This window comes from Ptiloglossa arizonensis, unplaced genomic scaffold (genome assembly GCF_051014685.1).
Source record: "Ptiloglossa arizonensis isolate GNS036 unplaced genomic scaffold, iyPtiAriz1_principal scaffold0264, whole genome shotgun sequence".
In the NCBI taxonomy this organism is placed as follows: domain Eukaryota; kingdom Metazoa; phylum Arthropoda; class Insecta; order Hymenoptera; family Colletidae; genus Ptiloglossa; species Ptiloglossa arizonensis.
In genome coordinates, this window is record NW_027478634.1 from 424,073 (window position 1) to 443,348 (window position 19,276).

Genomic DNA, 19,276 nt, shown 5'->3' on the forward strand with positions numbered 1-19,276 from the left:
GCAACAGGAACTTCTCGAGTTCGTCAATCCGTTCGCGAGATATGGGAGTTTGAAGTTAAGGAACGTTTGAGAAACCATCAAAATTTTCGCAAGTCTGATACTCGAAACCAATAACTACTATGGCCTAGGGCAAAAATACACATACCGTTGTAATTCGGCGTGTTTCTGCTTTCAGATGCAACAAGAATTTCTCGAGTTCGTCAATCCGTTCGCGAGATATGGGAGTTTGAAGTTAGGGAATGGTTGAGAAACCATCAAAATTTTCGCTAGTATGATACTCGAAACCAATAACTGGATTGGCCTAGGGGAAAAGTACACACACCATTGTAATCGTGCGAGATTCTACTTTCAGATGCAACAGGAATTTCCCGAGTTCGTCAATCCGTTTGCGAGATATGGGAGTTTGAAGTTAAGGAATGGTTGAGAAACAATCAAGATTTTCGCAAGTCTGATACTCGAAACCAATAACTACTATGGCCTAGGGGAAAAATACACATACCGTTGTAGTCGGGCGAGATTCTGCTTTGAGATGCAACTGGAATTTCTCTAGTTCGTCAATCCGTTCGCGAGATATGGGAGTTTGAAGTTAAGGAATGGTTGAGAAACCATCAAAATTTTCGCAAGTCTGATACTCGAAACCAATAACTACTATGGCCTAGGGGAAAAGTACACACACCATTGTAATCGGGCGAGTTTCTACTTTCAGATGCAACAGGAATTTCTCGTGTTCGTCAATCCGTTCGCGAGATATGGGAGTTTGAAGTTAAGGAACGCTTGAGCAACCATCAAAATTTTCGCAAGTCTGATACACGAAACCAATAACTACTAAGGCCTAGGGGAAAAGTACACACACCATTGTAATCGGGCGGGTTTCTACTTTCAGATGCAACAGGAATTTCTCGAGTTCGTCAATCCGTTCGCGAGATATGGGAGTTTGAAATTAAGGAATGGTTGAGAAACCATCAATATTTTCGCATGTCTGGTACTCGAAACCAATAACTGCTATGGCCTAGGGCAAAAATACACATACCGTTGTAATCGGGCGAGTTTCTGATTTCAGATGCAACAGGAATTTCTCGAGTTCGTCAATTCGTTCGCGAGATATGGGAGTTTGAAATTAAGGAATGGATGAGAAAACACAAAATTTTCGCTGGTCTGATACTCGAAACCAATAACTGGAATGGCCTAGGAGAAAAGTACACACACCATTGTAATGGGGCGAGTTTCTACTTTCAGATGCAACAGGAATATTTCGAGTTCGTCAATCCGTTCGCGAGATATGGGAGTTTGAAGTTAAGGAATGGTTGAGAAACCATCAAAATTTTCGCAAGTCTGATACTCGAAACCAGTAACTACTATGGCCTAGGGCAAAAATACACATACCGTTGTAATCGGGCGAGTTTCTGCTATCAGATGCAACAAGAATTTCTCGAGTTCGTCGATCCGTTCGCGAGATATGGGAGTTTGAAGTTAAGGAATGGTTGAGAAACCATCAAAATTTTCGCAAGTCTGATACTCGAAACAAATAACTACAATGGCCTAGGGGACAAACACACATACAGTTGTAATCGGGCGAGTTTCTACTTTCAGATGCAACAGAAATTTTACGGATTCGTCAATCCGTTCGCGAAATATCGTTTTGGAGTTAAGGAATGATTGAGAAACCATCAAAATTTTCGCAAGTCTGACACTCGAAAACAATAACTGGAATGGCCTAAGGGAAAAGTACACACACCATTGTAATTGGGCGATTTTCTACTTTCAGATGCAACAGGAATTTCTGGAGTTAGTCAATCCGTTCGCGAAATATCGGAGTTTGGAGTTAAGGGATGGCTGAGAATACATCAAAATTTTCGCAAGTCTGATACTTGAAACCAATAACTACTATATCCTAGGGCAAAAAAACACATACCGCTGGAATCGGGCGAGTTTCAGCTTTCAGATGCAACAGGAGTTTCTCGAGTTCGTCAATCCGTTCGCGAGATATGGGAGTTTGAAGTTAAGGAATGGTTGAGAAACAATCAAACTAATCGCTGGTCTCATACTCGAAACCAATAACTGGGATGGCCTAGGGGAAAAGTACACACACCATTGTAATCGGGCGAGTTTCTACTTTCAGATGCAACAGGAATTTCTCGAGATCGTCAATCCGTTCGCGAGATATGGGAGTGTGAAATTAAGGAATGGTTGAGCAACCATCAAAATTTTCGCAAGTCTGATTCCCGAAACCAATAACTACTATAGCCTAGGGGAAAAGTACACACACGGTTGTGATCGGGCGAGTTTCTACTTTCAGATGCAACAGGAATTTCTCGAGTTCGTCAGTCCGTTCGCGAGATATGGGAGTTACAAGTTAAGGAATGGTTGAGGAACCATCAAAATTTTCGCAAGTCTGATTCCCGAAACCAATAACTACAAAGGCCTAGGGGAAAAATACACATACCGTTGTAATCGGGCGAGTTTCTACATTCAGATGCAACAGGAGCTTCTCGAGTTCGTCAATCCGTTCACGAGATATGGGAGTTTGAAGTTAAGGAACGGATGAGAAACCATAAAAATTTCCGCTGGTCTGATACTCGAAACCAATAACTGGAATGGCCTAGGGGAAAAGCACACACACCATTGTAATCGGAAGAGTTTCTACTTTCAGATGCAACAGGAATTTCTCGAGATCGTCAATCCGTTCGCGAGATATGGGAGTTAGAATTTAAGGAATGGTTGAGAAACCATCAAAATTTTCGCATGTCTGATACTCGAAACCAATAACTACTATGGCCTAGGGGAAAAGTACACACACCATTGTAAACGGGCAAGTTTCTACTTTCAGATGCAACAGGAATTTCTCGAGTTCGTCAATCCGTTCGCGAGATATGGGAGTTCGAAGTTAAGGAACGGATGAGAAACCATCAAAATTTTCGCAAGTCTGATACTCCAAACCAATAACTACTATGGCCTAGGGCAAAAGTACACACAACATTGTAATCGGGCGAGTTTCTACTTTCAGGTGCAACAGGAACTTCTCTAGTTCGTCAATCCGTTCGCGAGATATGGGAGTTGGAAGTTAAGGATTGGTTGAGAAACCATCAAAATTGTCGCTGGTCTGAAACTCCAAAACAATAACTGGAATGGCCTAGTGGAAAAGTTCGCACACCAGTGTAATCGGGCGAGTTTCTACTTTCAGATACAGCAGGAATTTCACGTGTTCGTCAATCAGTTCCCGAGTTATGGGAATTTGAACATAAGGAATGGTTGAGAAACCATCAAAATTTTCGCAAGTCTGATACTCGAAAACAAGAACTACTATTGCCTAGGGCAAAAATACACATACCGTTGTAATTGGGAGAGTTTCTACTTTCAGATGCAACTTGAATTTCTCGAGTTCGTCAATTCGTGCGCGAGATATGGGAGTTTGAAGTTAAGGAATGGTTGAGAAACCATCAAAATTTTCGCAAGTCTGATACTCGAAACCAATAACTGGAATGGCCTAGGGGAAAAGTACAAACACCAATGTAATCGGGCGAGTTTCTGCTTTCAGATGCAACAGGAATTTCTCGAGTTAGTCAATCCGTTCGCGAGAAATGGGAGTTTAAAGTTAAGGAATGGTTGAGAGACCATCAAAATTTTTGCAATTCTGATACTGGAAACGAATAACTGGAATGGCCTAGGGGAAAAGGACAAACACCAATGTAATCGGGCGAGTTTCTGCTTTCAGATGCAACAGGAATTTCTCGAGTTAGTCAATCCGTTCGCGAAAAATGGGAGTTTAAAGTTAAGGAATGGTTGAGAAACCATTAAAATTTTTGCAATTCTGATACTCGAAACCAATAACTGGAATGGCCTAGGGGAAAAGTACAAACACCAATGTAATCGGGCGAGTTTCTGCTTTCAGATGCAACTGGAATTTCTCGAGTTAGTCAATCCGTTCGCGAAAAATGGGAGTTTAAAGTTAAGGAATGGTTGAGAAACCACAAAATTTTCGCAAGTCTGATACTCGAAACCAATAACTGGAATGGCCTAGGGGAAAAGTACAAACACCAATGTAATCGGGCGAGTTTCTGCTTTCAGATGCAACTGGAATTTCTCGAGTTAGTCAATCCGTTCGCGAAAAATGGGAGTTTAAAGTTAAGGAATGGTTGAGAAACCATCAAAATTTTTGCAATTCTGATACTCGAAACCAATAACTGGAATGGCCTAGGGGATAAGTACACACACCATTGTAATCGGGCGAGTACCTACTTTCAGATGCAACAGGAATTTCTCGAGTTCGTCTATCCGTTCGCTAGATATGGGAGTTAGAGGTTAAGGAATGGTTGAGAGACCATCAAAATTTTCGCAAGTTTGATACTCGAAACCAATAACTACTATTTCCTGGGGCAAAAATACACATACCGTTGTGATCGGGCGAGTTTCTGCTTTCAGATGCAATAGGAATTTCTCGATTACGTCAATTCGTTCGCGAGATATGGGAGTTTAAAGTTAAGGAATGGTTGAGAAACCACAAAATTTTCGCAAGTCTGATACTCGAAACCAATAACTGGAATGGCCTAGGGGAGAAGTACAAACACCAATGTAATCGGGCGAGTTTCTGCTTTCAGATGCAACTGGAATTTCTCGAGTTAGTCAATCCGTTCGCGAAAAATGGGAGTTTAAAGTTAAGGAATGGTTGAGAAACCATCAAAATTTTTGCAATTCTGATACTCGAAACCAATAACTGGAATGGCCTAGGGGATAAGTACACACACCATTGTAATCGGGCGAGTACCTACTTTCAGATGCAACAGGAATTTCTCGAGTTCGTCTATCCGTACGCTAGATATGGGAGTTAGAGGTTAAGGAATGGTTGAGAGACCATCAAAATTTTCGCAAGTTTGATACTCGAAACCAATAACTACTATTTCCTGGGGCAAAAATACACATACCGTTGTGATCGGGCGAGTTTCTGCTTTCAGATGCAATAGGAATTTCTCGATTACGTCAATTCGTTCGCGAGATATGGGAGTTTGATGTTAAGGAATGGTTGAGAAACCATCAAAACTTTCGCAAGTCTGATACTCGAAACCAATAACTGGAATGGCCTAGGAGAAAAGTACACACACCATTGTAATCGGGCGAGTTTCTTCATTCAGATGAAACAGGAATATCTCGAGTTCGTCAATCCGTTCGCGTGAAATGGGAGTTAGAAGTTAAGGAATGGTTGAGAAACCATCAAAATTTTCGCAATTCTGACACTCGAAACCAATAACTACTATTTCCTAGGGCAAAAATACACATACCGTTGTGATCGGACGAGTTTCTGCTTTCAGATGCAACAGCAATATCTCGAGTTCGTCAATCCGTACGCGAGATATGGGAGTCTGAAATTAAGGAATGGTTGAGAAACCATCAAAATTTTCGCAAGTCTGATACTCGAAACCAATAACTGGAATGGCCTAGGGGAAAAGTACAAACACCAATGTAATCGGGCGAGTTTCTGCTTTCAGATGCAACAGGAATTTCTCGAGTTAGTCAATCCGTTCGCGAGATATGGGTGTTAGAAGTTAAGGAATGGTTGAGAAACCATCAAAATTTTCGCATGTCTGACACTCGAAACCAGTAACTACTATTTCCTAGGGCAAAAATACACATAGCGTTGTAATCGGACGAGTCTCTGCTTTCATATGCAACAGGAATTTCTCGAGTTCGTCAATCCGTTCGTGGGATATGGGAGTTTGAAATTAAGGACTGGTTGAGAAACCATGAAAATTTTTGCAAGCCTGATACTCGAAACCAATAACTACTATTTCCTGGGGCAAAAATACACATACCGTTGTGATCGGGCGAGTTTCTGCTTTCAGATGCAATAGGAATTTCTCGATTACGTCAATTCGTTCGCGAGATATTGGAGTTTGATGTTAAGGAATGGTTGAGAAACCATCAAAACTTTCGCAAGTCTGATACTCGAAACCAATAACTGGAATGGCCTAGGAGAAAAGTACACACACCATTGTAATCGGGCGAGTTTCTTCATTCAGATGCAACAGGAATATCTCGAGTTCGTCAATCCGTTCGCCAGATATGGGAATTTGAAGCTAAGGAATGGTTGAGAAACCATCAAAATTTTCGCAAGTCTGATACTCGAAACCAATAACTACTATTTCCTGGGGCAAAAATACACATACCGTTGTGATCGGACGAGTTTCTGCTTTCAGATGCAATAGGAATTTCTCGATTACGTCAATTCGTTCGCGAGATATGGGAGTTTGATACTAAGGAATGGTTGAGAAACCATCAAAATTTTCGCAAGTCTGATACTCGAAACCAATAACTGGAATGGTCTAGGGGAAAAGTACACACACCATTGTAATCGGGCGAGTTTCTGCTTTCATATGCAAAAGGAATTTCTCGAGTTCGTCAATCCGTTCGCGGGATATGGGAGTTTGAAATTAAGGAATGGTTGAGAAACCATCAAAATTTTCGCAAGTCTGATACTCGAAACCAATAACTGGAATGGCCTAGGGGAAAAGTACAAACACCAATGTAATCGGGCGAGTTTCTACTTTCATATGCAACAGGAATTTCTCGAGTTCGTCAATCCGTTCGCGGGATATGGGAGTTTGAAATTAATTAATGGTTGAGAAACCATCAAAATTTTCGCAAGTCTGATACTCGAATCCCATAACTACTATTTTCTAGGGCAAAAATACACATACCGTTGTCATGGGGCGAATTTCTGCTTTCATATGCAACAGGAATCTCTCGAGTTCGTCAATCCGTTCGCGAGATACGGGAGTTAGAATTAAGGAATGGTTGAGAAACCATCAAAATTTTCGCAAGTCTGATACTCGAAACCAATAAGTACAATGGCCTAGGGGAAAAATACACAGACCGTTGTAATCGGGCGAGTATCTGCTTTCAGATGCAACAGGAATTCCTCGAGTTCGTCAATCCGTTCGCGAGATATGGGAGTTTGAAGTTATGGAATGGTTGAGAAACCATCAAAATTTTCGCAAGTCTGATACTCGAAACCAATAACTGGAATGGCCTAGGGGAAAAGTACACACACCATTGTAATCGGGCGAGTTTCTGCTTTCAGAAGCAACAGGAATTTCTCGAGTTCGTCAATCCGTTCGCGAGAAATGGGAGTTAGAATTTAAGGAATGGTTGAGAAACCATCAAAATTTTCGCAATTCTGACACTCGAAACCAATAACTACTATTTCCTAGGGCAAAAATACACATATCGTTGTGATCGGGCGAGTTTCTGCTTTCAGATGCAACAGGAATTTCTCGAGTTCGTCAATCCGTTCGCGAGATATGGGAGTTTGAAGTTAAGGAATGATTGAGAAACGATCAAAATTTTCGCAAGTCAGATACTCGAAACCAATAATTGGAATGGCCTAGGGGAATAGTACACACACCATTGTAATCGGGCGAGTTTCTACTTTCAGATGCAACAGCAATTTCTCGAGTTCGTCAATCCGTTCGCGAGATATGGAAGTTAGAAATCAAGGAGTGGTTGAGAAACCATCAAAATTTTTGCAAGTCTGATACTCGAAACCAATAACTGGAATGGCCTAGGGGAAAAGTACAAACACCAATGTAATCGGGCGAGTTTCTGCTTTCAGATGCAACAGGAATTTCTCGAGTTAGTCAATCCGTTCGCGAGATATGGGTGTTAGAAGTTAAGGAATGGTTGAGAAACCATCAAAATTTTCGCATGTCTGACACTCGAAACCAGTAACTACTATTTCCTAGGGCAAAAATACACATAGCGTTGTAATCGGACGAGTCTCTGCTTTCATATGCAACAGGAATTTCTCGAGTTCGTCAATCCGTTCGTGGGATATGGGAGTTTGAAATTAAGGAATGGTTGAGAAACCATGAAAATTTTTGCAAGCCTGATACTCGAAACCAATAACTACTATTTCCTAGGGCAAAAATACACATACCGTTGTGATCGGGCGAGTTTCTGCTTTCAGATGCAACAGGAATTTCTCGAGTTCGTCAATCTGTTCGCGAGATATGGGAGTTTGAAGTTAAGGAATGGTTGAGAAACCATCAAAATTTTCGCAAGTCTGATACTCGAAACCAATAACTGGAATGGCCTAGGGGAAAAGTACAAACACCAATGTAATCGGGCGAGTTTCTGCTTTCAGATGCAACAGGAATTTCTCGAGTTAGTCAATCCGTTCGCGAGAAATGGGAGTTTAAAGTTAAGGAATGGTTGAGAGACCATCAAAATTTTTGCAATTCTGATACTGGAAACGAATAACTGGAATGGCCTAGGGGAAAAGTACACACACCATTGTAATCGGGCGAGTTTCAACTTTCAGATGCAACAGGAATTTCTCGAGTTCGTCAATCCGTTCGCGAGATATGGGAGTTTGAAGTTAAGGAATGATTGAGAAACGATCAAAATTTTCGCAAGTCAGATACTCGAAACCAATAATTGGAATGGCCTAGGGGAATAGTACACACACCATTGTAATCGGGCGAGTTTCTACTTTCAGATGCAACAGCAATTTCTCGAGTTCGTCAATCCGTTCGCGAGATATGGAAGTTAGAAATGAAGGAGTGGTTGAGAAACCATCAAAATTTTTGCAAGTCTGATACTCGAAACCAGTAACTACTATTGCCTAGGGCAAAAATACACATACCGTTGTGATCCGGCGAGTTTCTGCTTTCAGATGCAACAGGAACTTCTCGAGTTCGTCAATCCGTTCGCGAGATATGGGAGTTAGAAGTTAAGGAATGGTTGAGAAACGATCAAAATTTTCGCAAGTCAGATACTCGAAACCAATAATTGGAATGGCCTAGGGGAAAAGTACACACACCATTGTAATCGGGCGAGTTTCTACTTTCAGATGCAATAGCAATTTCTCGAGTTCGTCAATCCGTTCGCGAGATATGGGAGTTTGAAGTTATGGAATGGTTGAGAAACCATCAAAATTTTTGCAAGTCTGATACTCGAAACCAATAACTGCTATTGCCTAGGGCAAAAATACACATACCGTAGTGATCGGGCGAGCTTCTGCTTTCAGAAGCAACAGGAATTTCTCGAGTTCGTCAATCTGTTCGCGAGATATGGGAGTTAGAAGTTAAGGAATGGTTGAGAAACCATCAAAATTTTCGCAAGTCTGATACTCGAAACCAATAAGTACAATGGCCGAGGGGAAAAATACAAAGACCGTTGTAATCGGGCGAGAATCTGCTTTCATATGCAACAGGAATATCTCGAGTTCGTCAATCCGTTCCCGAGGTATGGGAGTTTGAAGTTAAGGAAATGGTTGAGAAGTCATGAAAATTTTCGCAAGTCTGATAATCGAAACCAATAACTGGAATGGCCTAGGGGAAAAGTACACACACCATTGTATTCGGGCGAGTTTCTACTTTCAGATGCAACAGGAATTTCGCGAGTTCGTCATTCCGTTCGCGAGATATGCGTGTTTGAAGTTAAGGAACGGTTGAGAAACCATCAAAATTTTCGCAAGTCTGATACTCGAAACCAATAACCACTCTGGCCTAGGGCAAAAATACACACACCGTTGTAGTCGGGCGAGTATCTGCTTTCAGATGCAACAGGAATTTCTCGAGTTCGTGAATCCGTTCGTGTGGTATGGGAGTTTGAAGTTAAGGAATGGTTGAGAAACCATCAAAATTTTCGCAAGTCTGATACTCGAAACCAATAACTACTATTTCCTAGGGCAAAAATACACATACCGCTGCAATCGGGCGGGTTTCTGCTTTCAGATGCAGCAGGAATTTCTCGAGTTCGTCAATCCGTTCGCGAGATATGGAAGTTTGAAGTTACGGAATGTTTGAGAAACCATCAAAATTTTCGCTGGTCTGATACTCGAAACCTATAACTGGAATGGCCTAGGGGAAATGTACACACACCGTTGTAATGGGGAGAGTTTCTAGTTTCAGATGCAACAGGAATTTCTCGAGTTCGTCAATCCGTTCGCGAGATATGGGAGTTTGAAGTTAAGGAATGGTTGTGCAACCATCAAAATTTTCGCAAGTCTTATACTCGAAACCAATAACTACTATTTCCTAGGGCAAAAATACACATACCGTTGTAATCCGGCGAGTTTCTGCTTTCATATGCAACAGGAATTTCTCGAGTTCGTCAATCCGTTCGCGAGATATGGGAGTTTGAAGTTAAGGAATGATTGAGAAACGATCAAAATTTTCGCAAGTCAGATACTCGAAACCAATAATTGGAATGGCCTAGGGGAATAGTACACACACCATTGTAATCGGGCGAGTTTCTACTTTCAGATGCAACAGCAATTTCTCGAGTTCGTCAATCCGTTCGCGAGATATGGAAGTTAGAAATGAAGGAGTGGTTGAGAAACCATCAAAATTTTTGCAAGTCTGATACTCGAAACCAGTAACTACTATTGCCTAGGGCAAAAATACACATACCGTTGTGATCCGGCGAGTTTCTGCTTTCAGATGCAACAGGAACTTCTCGAGTTCGTCAATCCGTTCGCGAGATATGGGAGTTAGAAGTTAAGGAATGGTTGAGAAACGATCAAAATTTTCGCAAGTCAGATACTCGAAACCAATAATTGGAATGGCCTAGGGGAAAAGTACACACACCATTGTAATCGGGCGAGTTTCCACTTTCAGATGCAATAGCAATTTCTCGAGTTCGTCAATCCGTTCGCGAGATATGGGAGTTTGAAGTTATGGAATGGTTGAGAAACCATCAAAATTTTTGCAAGTCTGATACTCGAAACCAATAACTGCTATTGCCTAGGGCAAAAATACACATACCGTAGTGATCGGGCGAGCTTCTGCTTTCAGAAGCAACAGGAATTTCTCGAGTTCGTCAATCTGTTCGCGAGATATGGGAGTTAGAAGTTAAGGAATGGTTGAGAAACCATCAAAATTTTCGCAAGTCTGATACTCGAAACCAATAAGTACAATGGCCGAGGGGAAAAATACAAAGACCGTTGTAATCGGGCGAGAATCTGCTTTCATATGCAACAGGAATATCTCGAGTTCGTCAATCCGTTCCCGAGGTATGGGAGTTTGAAGTTAAGGAAATGGTTGAGAAATCATGAAAATTTTCGCAAGTCTGATAATCGAAACCAATAACTGGAATGGCCTAGGGGAAAAGTACACACACCATTGTATTCGGGCGAGTTTCTACTTTCAGATGCAACAGGAATTTCGCGAGTTCGTCATTCCGTTCGCGAGATATGCGTGTTTGAAGTTAAGGAACGGTTGAGAAACCATCAAAATTTTCGCAAGTCTGATACTCGAAACCAATAACCACTCTGGCCTAGGGCAAAAATACACACACCGTTGTAGTCGGGCGAGTATCTGCTTTCAGATGCAACAGGAATTTCTCGAGTTCGTGAATCCGTTCGTGTGGTATGGGAGTTTGAAGTTAAGGAATGGTTGAGAAACCATCAAAATTTTCGCAAGTCTGATACTCGAAACCAATAACTACTATTTCCTAGGGCAAAAATACACATACCGCTGCAATCGGGCGGGTTTCTGCTTTCAGATGCAGCAGGAATTTCTCGAGTTCGTCAATCCGTTCGCGAGATATGGAAGTTTGAAGTTACGGAATGTTTGAGAAACCATCAAAATTTTCGCTGGTCTGATACTCGAAACCTATAACTGGAATGGCCTAGGGGAAATGTACACACACCGTTGTAATGGGGAGAGTTTCTAGTTTCAGATGCAACAGCAATTTCTCGAGTTCGTCAATCCGTTCGCGAGATATGGGAGTTTGAAGTTAAGGAATGGTTGAGCAACCATCAAAATTTTCGCAAGTCTGATACTCGAAACCAATAACTGGAATGGCCTAGGGGAAAAGTACAAACACCAATGTAATCGGGCGAGTTTCTGCTTTCAGATGCAACAGGAATTTCTCGAGTTAGTCAATCCGTTCGCGAGATATGGGTGTTAGAAGTTAAGGAATGGTTGAGAAACCATCAAAATTTTCGCATGTCTGACACTCGAAACCAGTAACTACTATTTCCTAGGGCAAAAATACACATAGCGTTGTAATCGGACGAGTCTCTGCTTTCATATGCAACAGGAATTTCTCGAGTTCGTCAATCCGTTCGTGGGATATGGGAGTTTGAAATTAAGGACTGGTTGAGAAACCATGAAAATTTTTGCAAGCCTGATACTCGAAACCAATAACTACTATTTCCTAGGGCAAAAATACACATACCGTTGTGATCGGGCGAGTTTCTGCTTTCAGATGCAACAGGAATTTCTCGAGTTCGTCAATCTGTTCGCGAGATATGGGAGTTTGAAGTTAAGGAATGGTTGAGAAACCATCAAAATTTTCGCAAGTCTGATACTCGAAACCAATAACTGGAATGGCCTAGGGGAAAAGTACAAACACCAATGTAATCGGGCGAGTTTCTGCTTTCAGATGCAACAGGAATTTCTCGAGTTAGTCAATCCGTTCGCGAGAAATGGGAGTTTAAAGTTAAGGAATGGTTGAGAGACCATCAAAATTTTTGCAATTCTGATACTGGAAACGAATAACAGGAATGGCCTAGGGGAAAAGTACACACACCATTGTAATCGGGCGAGTTTCTACTTTCAGATGCAACAGGAATTTCTCTAGTTAGTCATTCCGTTCGCGAGAAATGGGAGTTTAAAGTTAAGGAATGGTTGAGAAACCACAAAATTTTCGCAAGTCTGATACTCGAAACCAATAACTGGATTGGCCTAGGGGAAAAGTACAAACACCAATGTAATCGGGCGAGTTTCTGCTTTCAGATGCAACAGGAATTTCTCGAGTTAGTCAATCCGTTCGCGAGAAATGGGAGTTTAAAGTTAAGGAATGGTTGAGAAACCATCAAAATTTTTGCAATTCTGATACTGGAAACGAATAACTGGAATGGCCTAGGGGAAAAGTACACACACCATTGTAATCGGGCGAGTTTCAACTTTCAGATGCAACAGGAATTTCTCTAGTTAGTCAATCCGTTCGCGAGAAATGGGAGTTTAAAGTCAAGGAATGGTTGAGAAACCACAAAATTTTCGCAAGTCTGATACTCGAAACCAATAACTGGAATGGCCTATGGGATAAGTACACACACCATTGTAATCGGGCGAGTACCTACGTTCAGATGCAACAGGAATTTCTAGAGTTCGTCTATCCGTTCGCTAGATATGGGAGTTAGAGTTTAAGGAATGGTTGAGAGACCATCAAAATTTTCGCAAGTTTGATACTCGAAACCAATAACTACTATTTCCTGGGGCAAAAATACACATACCGTTGTGATCGGACGAGTTTCTGCTTTCAGATGCAATAGGAATTTCTCGATTACGTCAATTCGTTCGCGAGATATTGGAGTTTGATGTTAAGGAATGGTTGAGAAACCATCAAAACTTTCGCAAGTCTGATACTCGAAACCAATAACTGGAATGGCCTAGGAGAAAAGTACACACACCATTGTAATCGGGCGAGTTTCTTCATTCAGATGCAACAGGAATATGTCGAGTTCGTCAATCCGTTCGCCAGATATGGGAATTTGAAGCTAAGGAATGGTTGAGAAACCATCAAAATTTTCGCAAGTCTGATACTCGAAACCAATAACTACTATTTCCTGGGGCAAAAATACACATACCGTTGTGATCGGACGAGTTTCTGCTTTCAGATGCAATAGGAATTTCTCGATTACGTCAATTCGTTCGCGAGATATGGGAGTTTGATACTAAGGAATGGTTGAGAAACCATCAAAATTTTCGCAAGTCTGATACTCGAAACCAATAACTGGAATGGTCTAGGGGAAAAGTACACACACCATTGTAATCGGGCGAGTTTCTGCTTTCATATGCAAAAGGAATTTCTCGAGTTCGTCAATCCGTTCGCGGGATATGGGAGTTTGAAATTAAGGAATGGTTGAGAAACCATCAAAATTTTCGCAAGTCTGATACTCGAAACCAATAACTGGAATGGCCTAGGGGAAAAGTACAAACACCAATGTAATCGGGCGAGTTTCTACTTTCATATGCAACAGGAATTTCTCGAGTTCGTCAATCCGTTCGCGGGATATGGGAGTTTGAAATTAATTAATGGTTGAGAAACCATCAAAATTTTCGCAAGTCTGATACTCGAATCCCATAACTACTATTTTCTAGGGCAAAAATACACATACCGTTGTCATGGGGCGAATTTCTGCTTTCATATGCAACAGGAATCTCTCGAGTTCGTCAATCCGTTCGCGAGATACGGGAGTTAGAATTAAGGAATGGTTGAGAAACCATCAAAATTTTCGCAAGTCTGATACTCGAAACCAATAAGTACAATGGCCTAGGGGAAAAATACACAGACCGTTGTAATCGGGCGAGTATCTGCTTTCAGATGCAACAGGAATTCCTCGAGTTCGTCAATCCGTTCGCGAGATATGGGAGTTTGAAGTTATGGAATGGTTGAGAAACCATCAAAATTTTCGCAAGTCTGACACTCGAAACCAATAACTACTATTTCCTAGGGCAAAAATACACATATCGTTGTGATCGGGCGAGTTTCTGCTTTCAGATGCAACAGGAATTTCTCGAGTTCGTCAATCCGTTCGCGAGATATGGGAGTTTGAAGTTAAGGAATGATTGAGAAAAGATCAAAATTTTCGCAAGTCAGATACTCGAAACCAATAATTGGAATGGCCTAGGGGAATAGTACACACACCATTGTAATCGGGCGAGTTTCTACTTTCAGATGCAACAGCAATTTCTCGAGTTCGTCAATCCGTTCGCGAGATATGGAAGTTAGAAATCAAGGAGTGGTTGAGAAACCATCAAAATTTTTGCAAGTCTGATACTCGAAACCAATAACTGGAATGGCCTAGGGGAAAAGTACAAACACCAATGTAATCGGGCGAGTTTCTGCTTTCAGATGCAACAGGAATTTCTCGAGTTAGTCAATCCGTTCGCGAGATATGGGTGTTAGAAGTTAAGGAATGGTTGAGAAACCATCAAAATTTTCGCATGTCTGACACTCGAAACCAGTAACTACTATTTCCTCGGGCAAAAATACACATAGCGTTGTAATCGGACGAGTCTCTGCTTTCATATGCAACAGGAATTTCTCGAGTTCGTCAATCCGTTCGTGGGATATGGGAGTTTGAAGTTAAGGAATGGTTGAGAAACCATCAAAATTTTCGCAAGTCTGATACTCGAAACCAATAACTGGAATGGCCTAGGGGAAAAGTACAAACACCAATGTAATCGGGCGAGTTTCTGCTTTCAGATGCAACAGGAATTTCTCGAGTTAGTCAATCCGTTCGCGAGAAATGGGAGTTTAAAGTTAAGGAATGGTTGAGAGACCATCAAAATTTTTGCAATTCTGATACTGGAAACGAATAACTGGAATGGCCTAGGGGAAAAGTACACACACCATTGTAATCGGGCGAGTTTCTACTTTCAGATGCAACAGGAATTTCTCTAGTTAGTCATTCCGTTCGCGAGAAATGGGAGTTTAAAGTTAAGGAATGGTTGAGAAACCACAAAATTTTCGCAAGTCTGATACTCGAAACCAATAACTGGAATGGCCTAGGGGAAAAGTACAAACACCAATGTAATCGGGCGAGTTTCTGCTTTCAGATGCAACAGGAATTTCTCGAGTTAGTCAATCCGTTCGCGAGAAATGGGAGTTTAAAGTTAAGGAATGGTTGAGAAACCATCAAAATTTTTGCAATTCTGATACTGGAAACGAATAACTGGAATGGCCTAGGGGAAAAGTACACACACCATTGTAATCGGGCGAGTTTCAACTTTCAGATGCAACAGGAATTTCTCGAGTTCGTCAATCCGTTCGCGAGATATGGGAGTTTGAAGTTAAGGAATGATTGAGAAACGATCAAAATTTTCGCAAGTCAGATACTCGAAACCAATAATTGGAATGGCCTAGGGGAATAGTACACACACCATTGTAATCGGGCGAGTTTCTACTTTCAGATGCAACAGCAATTTCTCGAGTTCGTCAATCCGTTCGCGAGATATGGAAGTTAGAAATGAAGGAGTGGTTGAGAAACCATCAAAATTTTTGCAAGTCTGATACTCGAAACCAGTAACTACTATTGCCTAGGGCAAAAATACACATACCGTTGTGATCCGGCGAGTTTCTGCTTTCAGATGCAACAGGAACTTCTCGAGTTCGTCAATCCGTTCGCGAGATATGGGAGTTAGAAGTTAAGGAATGGTTGAGAAACGATCAAAATTTTCGCAAGTCAGATACTCGAAACCAATAATTGGAATGGCCTAGGGGAAAAGTACACACACCATTGTAATCGGGCGAGTTTCTACTTTCAGATGCAATAGCAATTTCTCGAGTTCGTCAATCCGTTCGCGAGATATGGGAGTTTGAAGTTATGGAATGGTTGAGAAACCATCAAAATTTTTGCAAGTCTGATACTCGAAACCAATAACTGCTATTGCCTAGGGCAAAAATACACATACCGTAGTGATCGGGCGAGCTTCTGCTTTCAGAAGCAACAGGAATTTCTCGAGTTCGTCAATCTGTTCGCGAGATATGGGAGTTAGAAGTTAAGGAATGGTTGAGAAACCATCAAAATTTTCGCAAGTCTGATACTCGAAACCAATAAGTACAATGGCCGAGGGGAAAAATACAAAGACCGTTGTAATCGGGCGAGAATCTGCTTTCATATGCAACAGGAATATCTCGAGTTCGTCAATCCGTTCCCGAGGTATGGGAGTTTGAAGTTAAGGAAATGGTTGAGAAATCATGAAAATTTTCGCAAGTCTGATAATCGAAACCAATAACTGGAATGGCCTAGGGGAAAAGTACACACAGCATTGTATTCGGGCGAGTTTCTACTTTCAGATGCAACAGGAATTTCGCGAGTTCGTCATTCCGTTCGCGAGATATGCGTGTTTGAAGTTAAGGAACGGTTGAGAAACCATCAAAATTTTCGCAAGTCTGATACTCGAAACCAATAACCACTCTGGCCTAGGGCAAAAATACACACACCGTTGTAGTCGGGCGAGTATCTGCTTTCAGATGCAACAGGAATTTCTCGAGTTCGTGAATCCGTTCGTGTGGTATGGGAGTTTGAAGTTAAGGAATGGTTGAGAAACCATCAAAATTTTCGCAAGTCTGATACTCGAAACCAATAACTACTATTTCCTAGGGCAAAAATACACATACCGCTGCAATCGGGCGGGTTTCTGCTTTCAGATGCAGCAGGAATTTCTCGAGTTCGTCAATCCGTTCGCGAGATATGGAAGTTTGAAGTTACGGAATGTTTGAGAAACCATCAAAATTTTCGCTGGTCTGATACTCGAAACCTATAACTGGAATGGCCTAGGGGAAATGTACACACACCGTTGTAATGGGGAGAGTTTCTAGTTTCAGATGCAACAGGAATTTCTCGAGTTCGTCAATCCGTTCGCGAGATATGGGAGTTTGAAGTTAAGGAATGGTTGAGCAACCATCAAAATTTTCGCAAGTCTGATACTCGAAACCAATAACTGGAATGGCCTAGGGGAAAAGTACACACACCATTGTATTCGGGCGAGTTTCTACTTTCAGATGCAACAGGAATTTCGCGAGTTCGTCATTCCGTTCGCGAGATATGCGTGTTTGAAGTTAAGGAACGGTTGAGAAACCATCAAAATTTTCGCAAGTCTGATACTCGAAACCAATAACCACTCTGGCCTAGGGCAAAAATACACACACCGTTGTAGTCGGGCGAGTATCTGCTTTCAGATGCAACAGGAATTTATCGAGTTCGTGAATCCGTTCGTGTGGTATGGGAGTTTGAAGTTAAGGAATGGTTGAGAAACCATCAAAATTTTCGCAAGTCTGATACTCGAAACCAATAACTACTATTTCCTAGGGCAAAAATACACATACCGCTGCAATCGGGCGGGTTTCTGCTTTCAGATGCAGCAGGAATTTCTCGAGTTCGTCAATCCGTTCGCGAGATATGGAAGTTTGAAGTTACGGAATGTTTGAGAAACCATCAAAATTTTCGCTGGTCTGATACTCGAAACCTATAACTGGAATGGCCTAGGGGAAATGTACACACACCGTTGTAATGGGGAGAGTTTCTAGTTTCAGATGCAACAGGAATTTCTCGAGTTCGTCAATCCGTTCGCGAGATATGGGAGTTTGAAGTTAAGGAATGGTTGAGCAACCATCAAAATTTTCGCAAGTCTGATACTCGAAACCAATAACTGGAATGGCCTAGGGGAAAAGTACAAACACCAATGTAATCGGGCGAGTTTCTGCTTTCAGATGCAACAGGAATTTCTCGAGTTAGTCAATCCGTTCGCGAGATATGGGTGTTAGAAGTTAAGGAATGGTTGAGAAACCATCAAAATTTTCGCATGTCTGACACTCGAAACCAGTAACTACTATTTCCTAGGGCAAAAATACACATAGCGTTGTAATCGGACGAGTCTCTGCTTTCATATGCAACAGGAATTTCTCGAGTTCGTCAATCCGTTCGTGGGATATGGGAGTTTGAAATTAAGGACTGGTTGAGAAACCATGAAAATTTTTGCAAGCCTGATACTCGAAACCAATAACTACTATTTCCTAGGGCAAAAATACACATACCGTTGTGATCGGGCGAGTTTCTGCTTTCAGATGCAACAGGAATTTCTCGAGTTCGTCAATCTGTTCGCGAGATATGGGAGTTTGAAGTTAAGGAATGGTTGAGAAACCATCAAAATTTTCGCAAGTCTGATACTCGAAACCAATAACTGGAATGGCCTAGGGGAAAAGTACAAACACCAATGTAATCGGGCGAGTTTCTGCTTTCAGATGCAACAGGAATTTCTCGAGTTAGTCAATCCGTTCGCGAGAAATGGGAGTTTAAAGTTAAGGAATGGTTGAGAGACCATCAAAATTTTTGCAATTCTGATACTGGAAACGAATAACTGGAATGGCCTAGGGGAAAAGTACACACACCATTGTAATCGGGCGAGTTTCTACTTTCAGATGCAACAGGAATTTCTCTAGTTAGTCATTCCGTTCGCGAGAAATGGGAGTTTAAAGTTAAGGAATGGTTGAGAAACCACAAAATTTTCGCAAGTCTGATACTCGAAACCAATAACTGGAATGGCCTAGGGGAAAAGTACAAACACCAATGTAATCGGGCGAGTTTCTGCTTTCAGATGCAACAGGAATTTCTCGAGTTAGTCAATCCGTTCGCGAGAAATGGGAGTTTAAAGTTAAGGAATGGTTGAGAAACCATCAAAATTTTTGCAATTCTGATACTGGAAACGAATAACTGGAATGGCCTAGGGGAAAAGTACACACACCTTTGTAATCGGGCGAGTTTCAA